The following is a 10,534-nucleotide window of genomic DNA, read 5'->3' on the forward strand; positions in this document are numbered from 1 at the left end:
TACAGCTTTTCTTTCCCCCAGTTGAAGCCTTTAATATTTGGAAAACTTGCTTTTTGAAAGGCTAAAAAAATACTACAAAAAACTTGGATTCCTAGTATTTGGAAAACCCAAGCATAAAAACTTAAAACAGGACCTAGACATCTGTGCTACACCTTGCTGCAAAGACCACATTATTCCCATGTCTTCAGCTTTAAATTCTGTGCATTGTGAGTCAAAATAGCCCTGCTGCTGGGTAGAACCCTCTGGCAGACAGATGGGACAAACATTTTGGCTGATGAGGTGACCGTCTTCTGTAACATGCCTTAATCCAGCACTGTTAGTGAGTGAGCAAATCCAGGTATTTAGGTACCTGTTTGGCCCTGATCCCAGTTGTCCCTAGAGAGAATGAAAGTCTTAAAGTAAAGATGTGCTGAACTGATTCTCCACCTCCCGTTGTGATTAGAAAGGGATAACAGCCAGAGTCTATTTTCCATTCTATGTTTAAAACCATTGACTTCAGTGGAATTACTCTGGATTTAAATGCCATCCTTGGGAGTAGAAAATGACCTTGTGTCCCATTTCTTTCCACCACAAAGATCCCCTTTCCCAGCTTTCACACACTGAGCAATGGCAGTTTGGCATGTGCTGCTACTGCGCATTTCCCTCCCAATTACCTGTTTCCTCTCCTGTGTGCATTTTTGGCATAATGTGTCATGTTCTCAAACCTCACATACCTGAAATATTTGGAAGCACCAAGTTCTAGTCACATCTGGTTATTAGATTTGCTCTGAACAGATAGCTGCCCTTTTTGTGAATAAAAGCCTCATGCTGCCATAGGAAATTCCACTAAGATTTTCCTCTCTATATTATCATTTTACCTTCAATATTTTACTGCTTCCTTTATTAAAAAAGAAATGTTATAGTAACCATGCAAAACACTGCAGAAGCTTAAATGGAAGATGTTGTTTTTAGGACAAGAATGTGAAATCCTCTTCTTCCAGGTGAGGAGCCAGACATCTCCCTCACAGCTAAATTCAGTGGAAGCTTTGCCATCCACTATGCTCAGTAGCACACAATGGCTTTTGGGAAACAGTTCCATAGAGGAATGGCTAGAATTCATGTCTTTCAGCATAATTTTAATAAGAAAAATAGCTTATGACCATATTATCTGCAAATACTTTCTGGTAAAGCTGTAATCTGAACAGCTTTAGAGTCCTCTTGCATGATTTCAGCAGTCTACTGATACTTGACTGCAAATGTTTGAGAATAGCACACAACGAGCTCTTGGTACAAGCTTCGTCTTCTGCTCTAGCTTAGGAATTAGCAGGACTGTGTCTTTAGAAGTTTCTTGACCCTCCTCTACCTTCTTAGAATAAAATCTTTCTTGTGCTAGATGAATTCAAATGAGAGACTGGTGCTAATTTCCTAGGTCTAACAGAAAAATTGAGGCTGATTATTGGGATGCTGTTGAAATTTGTATGCCGTTAGGCATCTCAACAAAGTTCTTACTCGAAATTTTAATGTGAGCATTTTGCTATTTCCATTTTGGATTAAAACAAAACTCCTTTAAATCATTAGAAAAGGATGCAGTTGATGTAATCTCTTTTGTTTGGAGCAGTTTTTTTTTTTAATTATTATTATTATTATTTAACAAAACCTCATTTTTCTATTAGCAAAAACAAGGCAGATAACCCCAGTTGATATAAAAACAGTCACCACCTTTTCTTGTCTTGATCTCTGAAGAAAACATCCATTTATTCTATTAGCTGATCAGGTGGTAAGCTGATGATCAGGTAATCATTTGTAAGTGCTTTTATTTCAGCAAATGGGGGATGTACCTTGCTCTAGCTACAGCAATGGCAGCTTTTTCTGACCACATGCCAGGAGGCTAAAAACATGCCTGACTAATATAGATAGGCAATGCTGCGTCTGTCTATGAAAATCTGTCATTTTAAGGGGGGCAGAAGTTTAAGCACAGTGACAGAATGAGGGAGGCAGTCTACAAGACAGGGTGGAAGAGGTATACTAAAGTCTCTCACTAGTTCTGTGCCTGTAGATTATTACATTAAAGGTTTAATTCAGCAAGCTACTTGCTTGCTTCACCTGAGATGTTGTCCTATTAAAGAGAATGGGAGTATTTACATGGTTAGTGTTAAGTGAGGGTACCTGTATCTTGCTGAATTAAACACTTTTAGAGCAAATGAATTATAATCACCCTGGAGCTCTATTTACACTTGTTCCTTTTTCCCTTGGCATGATGCCCAACAGCTGTACCACCGAGAGGAGTTATCAGCTCTAACTGTCCTTCACCTCCCTCCCTGCTGGAAGGGACTGGTCCCTTTGATCTGCTGACAGAGCCATTGCAGTGATTCATTTAAAGTGACATCGGTTAGCTTAAACAGTTGTTTTTTTGCTAACTTGGCTCTTTTAGACTGAAAGGAATTAGGGAGCTTGCTAGCCTCCTTCCCTAGCTCAGCTGTTTATGGGCTGCACACATGTTGGCACAGTGTAAGTAATATCTGTGGGTCAATAACAAACCAAGCCTGAATTTGATAAAGGATGTATTTTGAATGTTGACTGTATTGCTAACAAATACACATATGTAATGGCGGAAAAAAAGGCTACAGACCATTTATTATATTTGCTACTTCATCCTATCCAATAGATCATATGATGAGTAAAGCAAGTAAATTTGTTATTGAGGAGAACCAGTAATTCAATTGCCCAACATCTAGCAAAAACAAGATAAAATTTGCTGATAATGCGTAATATCAGGCTCTTGATATCTTGTTAAAATGGGGAGGCTCCCAAAAGAACAGCTATAGCAAGTTCTCATAAAATGTGGTATTTGTAACTGATGTTGGGGTGTAAAGGATCTTCTTTGGCTCCACAACTGAGAAACCTCGTTTTGAAAGCAGGAGTGTGGTTTATGGATACCACTTACTGTTCTGATCATAATAAGGATTGTTTCCTATTCTTTCTTTCCAGTGGGGAGCCTGTTTCTCTCTCAGGTGAACTGGCAGATGAGGTGAGCGTAAAGCCATTTTCTCTTTTTCACTCCAGCATTCAATGAAGCACCTAGAGGTTAAGGAAGGGCTGGATAGGTAGATGGGGGGCTTAATGCCAGGGTGGTCTCTCTGTAAGCCTGGTGGCTGGGGCACACAGTTGTTTTTCTGCCATATGGAGTACGTTATGAGATAACCTCTGTGTTCTAAATTTGGGCCTGTTTGTGTTTCAAAAGGGCTAATTAAATTTAATTTTACTGTTAAAAAAATATTCTTTTTTATACTTACAGTAAAATTAAATTTTACAGTACAGGTTGGAGGAAAAACTTGTTTCAGAAGTCTGGGTTTAACAGCCCAAAGCCTTAAACTGGAGTGAGGCCTGCGCACTTAAAAACATGGCGGGGCATTGCTTGGCACTCAGTGGTGCCAGCTAGGCCGAAATGTCTCCCGTGTTTAACTCCTGCATGCCATGCCATGCCTCTCATAGTACTCACAGCCAGTGCATCTAGCTACAGCTTGGAGCCTGGGGGGCACCGTGGGAGCACCCTGTGGCTCCTGCATGAGGCAGTCAGACATCTGCCAGCATAACGTGGGCCGTCCCTCCTTGCTGTACAGGGGCTTACTGGTGCGGCTTAGCCACTGTCTCAGTAACAGTTCAATTAGTTATAGGAAGTGGGACAAGAAAGATCAGCGTTGTTCTTCATTCTTCATCCCAGTGTTACTTGGCTGCTGGCTGGTAGGGGTTAGGGCTCATGCTCTCAGCAGCAGGCCTGCTGAAGCTAAAGCACACTTTGATGCATGAGAACAGTGGAACTAGCTAAAACTGTCAGTGGATGTACCCACTAAATACAACAGCATGGGATTCAGTAGAAAAACTGCTACTGGAGTAGTGCTTTTCATGGTGCCCCCCCCCCCCCCTTTTTTTTTCCTTTTTTCTTTTTAAAATAATACAAGTCATATGTTTCTTGGGACTGAGTAGCATGGAGGAAATCTGTCTTTCTGTAAGATGAAATGTTTTGAGGAAAACCAGCTAGGGGAAAACTCAGCTGCTCTGTGCAACGCATGTCTGTGTCCGTTTCCTGTGTTTTACAATATATGCCACATACACTAGATGGCAATGTAATACCTGCATAAAGGGCTTATTAGTGAATTCAACAAAAACTGCTCTCAGGTAGGTACCACAAGCTCTTTTCAAGTAACAGCTTTACCTGAACTGCTCTACTCTTATTGTGAGCAAACATTCTAACACAAGGGAAAAATATGGGACAAGTTTAGGTCAGGAGAGGTCCACAGAGTTTGTTTCTTGCTTGTTCCCCCTTCAGTATTTTTCATAACTGCTTATATATTTGGCATGTCATATTTCAAATGGTAAACTCTGTGAATATGTGGTTTAATCAGGTTTTGCATCTCCTATCCCTGTTTGACACTAGCTCAAATAGCTTTGAAACATCCTTCCCGTGTATTCCCTTTAGAATACTTTAGACATTGCAGATGTTCCCCTTTCATTTCCTCTTTTTCCGATGAGCAAAACCTGTGTAATAGCTCAGTAATGTTTCTGGGACACAAGGAAGCTTTGTTGCATGTGTATTCCAGGTCCACCTCTTTCTCAGGCTTTGCTGTGACTTTCTGGATTTAGCCCAGGCACAGATAAGCCTGTGATAATAGTTGATTTAACATACAATGTACTCTACTTATTCATATATTTATGTGATTGCCTCATTCAAGTATGGCCAGAATGAAAAAGGTTTAATATATCTGAATGTTTGGTAAAACTGTAACATACAGAGAAGCTTTTCCTCTACAGTTTGTTTGTTTGTTTTTAATTTATTCCACATACTATTTAAATAAAACTTAAGGGATATCTGCTGTCCTGAATTCATAGCAGAAGTTCTGTTTATTTCTTTTCTTGGTAATGCTGTCATCAAGAATAAAACAGAGATATTACTATGTTCTGTTTTTTGCATTATAACCCAGAAAATTAGTATTTCACCGTGCTGAACTTTTAATCTAAGTTTTAACTCAATTCATACCCTTTGCAGCTTTCTTAACTGTGTAATCAGTGAAATTCCATTTTTCATTCAGTCACTGAAGGATTAGTAGGACGCTCCAGATGTTATTCTCTAGTATTTCTAGTCTCAAGGTATGAAGAGCTGCTGTAACCTGAGGAAACAACCAGTAATCCCACAAGTCCCTCAAGAATTTGTCCTGTCAAGTATCTTTCTACATCCTGTATAGCTGCTTAAGTTTTTTCTTTCCTCCTTTTTATTTTTTATTTCTCATGTCTTCATTTACTCTCTCCCAATTAATTCTTCCAACATTTTTCCCCATTAGAGCAGTCTCTCACAGGCCATTTATTATTTCCGTCCTGTCCACCCACCTACTTTTTTTTAGCTGCCTTTTCCTTCCTTCCTGCTCACTTCTGTGTAGAAGATACAAGGATTGAGAACTTGTATTTTGGCTTGCAGGGAGTTAACAGCAGTAGTTAGATTAATTTTCTCCTGTGGGGGTTTGGTATTACCATTTCCTCATGCTTGTGCTTTGACTCTGTCATAAGATCAATTGATTATTTGTTTTCTCAACAGAGTATCTGAATGTAAGCAATACAAAAACTATAGAAAAGCTTAACACTGCTTTCCCAGTGACTAATTGCGATTGTGTATTTCTCCTGACTGCACCTCCTCTTTCTTGTCTTCTAAAGCTCCTGAGCTGTACATCCTTCCTCGGCCCCTTTCTAGCAAGGACTTGCTCTTGCATTTGAGGCCAGCAGTGGAGCTTTCCTTGAACGCAGCCCTCTGTTACAAACCAGCACAGGTTTGCATTGTACTGCAGTATTGCTAGCCTCAGGGTTTTCTTTTAAAGTGAAACAGAAAGCAAAAGTGAAAACTGAATCAGGTCATTAATTTATGGAAAATGCCTTCCCTAACTGGGTAGTATGGCTTTAGATAAAAGTCAGTTGAAAATTCCCCATGAAATCCTTTTGGTGCTTTTGATAGCTGGAGGGGTCCCAGGATAAATTTCTCCATTCCTAGCACCACACTTACCATGTGGCATCTTGCATTTGAGACATTTTATTAGGTAATATTGTTAAAAATAAGTTCACAATATGTATTTTTAAAAGCTTATTAAATATATGTATATATGTACTTTAACCGCAGCTGTTTAGAAAATGTTTTTGAACATCTGTTGTTTGATTTACATTTTGATTTGACACTCTGACACAGAGATGTTTGTCCTTTTGGTTTCTGAGAGATTCCTTTGAGATATGAAGTTAGCAGCCTTGGGTGAAAGATGTCTGTCTCAGACTAACGTATTCACACCTGCATATAAAGTAAGGCATTAATATATTAGAGAGACTGATTTTTATGCAATTAACTTTTATTTGCAAGTGAGGAGTAGTTTTCATTTGAGTGAAGAAAAGCAAGTCAACCTGTGCAGACCTATTGCTTCACTCTATTGTTTTGGGGTTATAGTTTTATGTTGTCAGAGTATTATATACTAGATAATTTCTGTGCTTTATAACATACCACACAGTTCCAGGTGCTGAAAAAATGCAGGAGACATTCCATATGTTATTTTAATATAAAAAGAATGTATTTTGAGTAAGGAGTGGAAGGTCAGCGTACTTGGTTTAGCCTCAAGATTCAAATCATTCATATGAGTAATTTTCACAGTTCTCTACTAGCAAATGTTGCAAAGTGGATTTCTCAGGCAAGGAGAAAATAAAAAATGATTTTTTCTTCACTGATGAACTGATTTGATTCTAGAATGATTGACTGTGTGAGATTGAAGCGAAGAAAAAAAAAAAACTTGCACGTGTCCATCTTTGATCACACATTCCCCAACACAAATCAAACTTAAAAAGCATATAATAAGTCACAGTGACTTAAATGCTAAAATACTTTTTTTTTTTTTTTTTTTTTCCAGTGGAGTATCACCTCTGGCTCTGGCAGCTACAGCATCTCAGCCCATCACAGCTTTGCAATTTCCAGCTGAAATTCTGTTCTCATTTTGTTGCTATTTACAGTTTGCAATGTGAAAATATAACACAGCTGATGTGAATTTTCTTTGCTTTGTTTTAAATTAGACATATAGTCAGGTTGCGGTGATGATTGCAGTAGCATGTATTTTCTTTTTTTCTGTTTAGGTTGGATTTACGCTGGCCCATCAAGTTGGTGATGTCGTTTCTTTCCTCTACGTTCGAAGCCTTCGCCTTAAGGACTTTTCTTTAATTATGGGATTCTATTTCAGAAAAGGAAAACAGTTTTAAGAATAATTCGCAGTGCAAATCTCTTGCATCTGGCTAGTTACAATGTTCAGACTGGACTTTCTCCCTTTCTGATTATCTATTTTCCAGGGTAAAATGGATCAACTGTGTAGTTGAGGGAAATCTTGATCAATTTGGTAAGAAATGCCCATAGTGCCTATGGTGATTTGCAATGGTCTTAAGTATAGAAGACAGAGCAGCTGACTGAAATTCACAGGGAGAAAAGTGACATAGCTGTTATCCTGCAAGTGAGACCAACCCATAAGAGAGAAGTAGTAATAATTTTTGCCCACACATTTCCCATAATTTGACCTACATGTTGAGAAGAAAATCCTGAAATCCTTTGTTATCAATTGTTTCTTCAAGCTTTTATATTTTCCTTGACATTTGGCTTACTCAGTAGGCCTGCCTTGTGAATGAGTTCATTAAGGACTGTGGTATCTCGACATCAGAGTGCTGTTAAATGTACCTGAGGATATCATGTGGGAAATGAAATGTTTTCTTGAAACTTTGTTCCAAAATGTTTTTATTTTTTTTATTACTGACCTGACAGTAATGGTGGTGTTCTTGAACTGAGCTATGTATTTGGGTTTGTCTTAAAACCAACCAACAAAAAATCACTGAGAATCTTTAATATTCATGCCCTAAACACTGGAGGGAGACGGGGGATCCAGACCAAAACCCATGAATGTATTTCTTTTTATTTGGTGTACAGATATGTGGCTCTCTTTCTTCAGTGTAAAGTTCCTTTAACATATTGGAATACTTAATATATTGATTATTTAAAATTATTGAAAAGTTCACCGCGCCTCTTGAATGTTCAATTCCTTTACCATTCCCCTAGGCAATGGCTGCATTTATGTTGCACTTAAAGCTAAGATGACCTCTTTCTGGAGGCACAGTCAGCACACTTTTTCTTTTAGTGAAAAGAAATTAGAATGCAAAAGTAAAGGAGATGATGAACATAAAATCTTAAATGCTGGTAAAATTGTGAAGTAGCATGTATGAATTAGATGGAAAGAGGTTACTCCCTAATTTCTCTCTAAAAAGTTGCATTTTGTGACTTCTGGTGGCTGAAACATCTTTAGGGTTAAGAAAAGTTTTAGAACTAGAGGAGATCACTTGATAACTCCAGTATTTGCAGAGCTCTGGATAATTAAACTCCTCGTTTCTATTTGGTAGAGGAAGAACAGTGAGTACTTTGAATTTCACTCTCATTGCATTTCAGCACTCTTTGGCATCTCTTACAGATTCATTACAAAGACTGAGTGGACAAGGAAGAGGCAGTTGCTGTAGCAGCCAGTGGCTGTAGAGGAATAAAAAAAAAATGTTGGGGAGGATGAAATAGTGGAGAGGACCTGGGAGGGAAGCTCAGGTTTAGGGGGAAGTTTCTGGTCTTAATAAGGCAAACTTGAGGAGATGCAGAGAAGAAGCATGGGCCTGAGTTGGCAATGGGGTATTAGGATGATAAGTGGAGACAAATGTTATCCTGTGCTTTTTCACGTGCTGAACTCTTCTGCTAAATCTACTGTGGTGGCTTGTGGAAAAAAAAAAGCACAGTACAGCATTGAAGAGTAGGGGATGGAGGGATGTCCTCTTGTGTCACCCTCATACCCCAAAGGTGCACTCACAATTTTAGCTAATACTCCTTCCTGTGAAAGCCAAGACAGCATGCAGCAGCAGGCTCAGGGAAAAGCCAAGGTGGCTGAGCCCTCGCTTTGCAGCATGCAGAGCTGCTGAACTTGAGCAGATGCATCTTGAGGGTGGTCTTGTTTGCACTTTACCTGGTTTCTGGTGCTGCTGGAGGCTGTATCCTACTGAACTTGAATGGTCCAAGGCAGAAATATGCAGAAAATATCCAGTCTGGGGGTGCTGCGAGAGCATTTACAGGACGTGGTTAATGGCAGTGCAAGGTCTGGTGATTAAAACACTTGTTGTAATCTTATGCCTTTGATCTTACCATGCTGCTTGTCCCATCGATCATTCCAATTTATTGCCCTAGCTATGCACATTTGCTCTTTGTGGAACTATTTACACAATCTATTCTCATTAGATTATCCAGGTGATTACTCCCTGCCTACACAAAACCAGTTCGTGGAGGGTAATACCACTGATGTACAAGTGGGTTTTGTACAGTTCAGTTGACGCTGAAGTAAATTCTGCTGCTGTAAAATCTCAGGTTTATAGTGTGTGTGTGCACACAAATGTGGTTTGGGGGGAGTATCAATTACACCGGTGCAGATTGCAGATCACTGTACAGATCAAGCCTTCAAAATAGAAACCCACATGAGAAATAGTTCAAGTACTATTTTACAATATGTTGAAGCAAAATAAAACTTCCCCTGAAGTTGGTCTTTTGTTCTGTTGTTTAAAAAATACCAAGAAAGTCAATGTTTGGAGTACAACTTTATGGGGAGGAGGAGGGGAAACTAAGTCCTAATAATATAATGTTTAACTGTAAAGGATTTATTTGGATAAAATATTGCAGTCAAAAAAGTTTCCCACTCCTTGTGCCTGTAAAATAACTGCAAAACTACCCAGCCTACTTTTAAGTTTCCCCAAGTGCTTAAACCAGTACTTAATTTTAAGTGTATTGATTACTGAAAAGAATCAGGTGCCTAGCAGAGGGCTGAAAAGCAGAATTGCTAATAGAAGCTAAGATAAGGAAATAAAAACAACAGTCAGAAGAACATATGTAGCCAAATCTGCAGTGAATGCTGCTGGGATCTGAACAATGAGGAAAGAACAGCAGTTCTGAAAGCCTGTGAATGGTAATGGGGTTGCTGTGAAAGCCCTAACATCCTGATTACTTCCACGTCTGCTTGTGCTGCTCAGTAGAAAATTCTGTTTTCTGCATTTGAAGGTAGCCTTTTGGTGCTTTGCTCTTCTTTCTATGTGGTGGAAATTCAAAAATCTACTTAAGTGGCTTTTTGTTGGCTTGAATTTTGCTTTTAAAGCTTTACCACTAGCTAAAATGCTTCAGAACTACTTTGCTTCTCTTAGTCTTGAGTCTAATTTTTTTTTTGGAAGAAGAAATGATAATGCTAAGGTGTCTTTCATTAGCTGATTAAATATTAAGTGTAGTTCAGTGGACAAGACAGCAATGCAATTTCTTTGACACATCAGGTTACTTTACCAAGAGACCCTAGCAATCTGGTGAGATGTCAGATTGGATTAAGTTGTTTGAGTCTTTAATTTATTTATTTATTTATTTATTTTGTATTTAGGGATTAGTAATAAGGAGACAAAACTCAGCTCCAGTGGTACTATGATGAAATACTTGATG

At 38.8% G+C, this 10,534-nt stretch overlaps 1 long non-coding RNA gene across 2 annotated transcripts; it reads left to right on the forward strand.

Moving 5' to 3' along the window:
• Positions 1–1,451: 1,451 nt before the first annotated feature.
• LOC125184316 (uncharacterized) lies at positions 1,452–10,331 on the forward strand. 2 transcript variants are annotated; one of them, XR_010831168.1, is made up of 5 exons: positions 1,452–2,487; positions 2,968–3,007; positions 5,683–5,795; positions 6,909–7,038; positions 7,129–10,331. It is a non-coding gene; the product is annotated as an uncharacterized lncRNA (long non-coding RNA). The 2 variants fall into 2 exon arrangements; XR_007168136.2 differs by lacking the exons at positions 5,683–5,795; positions 6,909–7,038 and having other exon boundaries at positions 1,698–2,487.
• The last annotated feature ends 203 nt before the right edge of the window (positions 10,332–10,534 follow it).

The sequence above is a fragment of the Anser cygnoides genome, chromosome 4 (genome assembly GCF_040182565.1).
Source record: "Anser cygnoides isolate HZ-2024a breed goose chromosome 4, Taihu_goose_T2T_genome, whole genome shotgun sequence".
In the NCBI taxonomy this organism is placed as follows: Eukaryota; Metazoa; Chordata; class Aves; order Anseriformes; family Anatidae; genus Anser; species Anser cygnoides.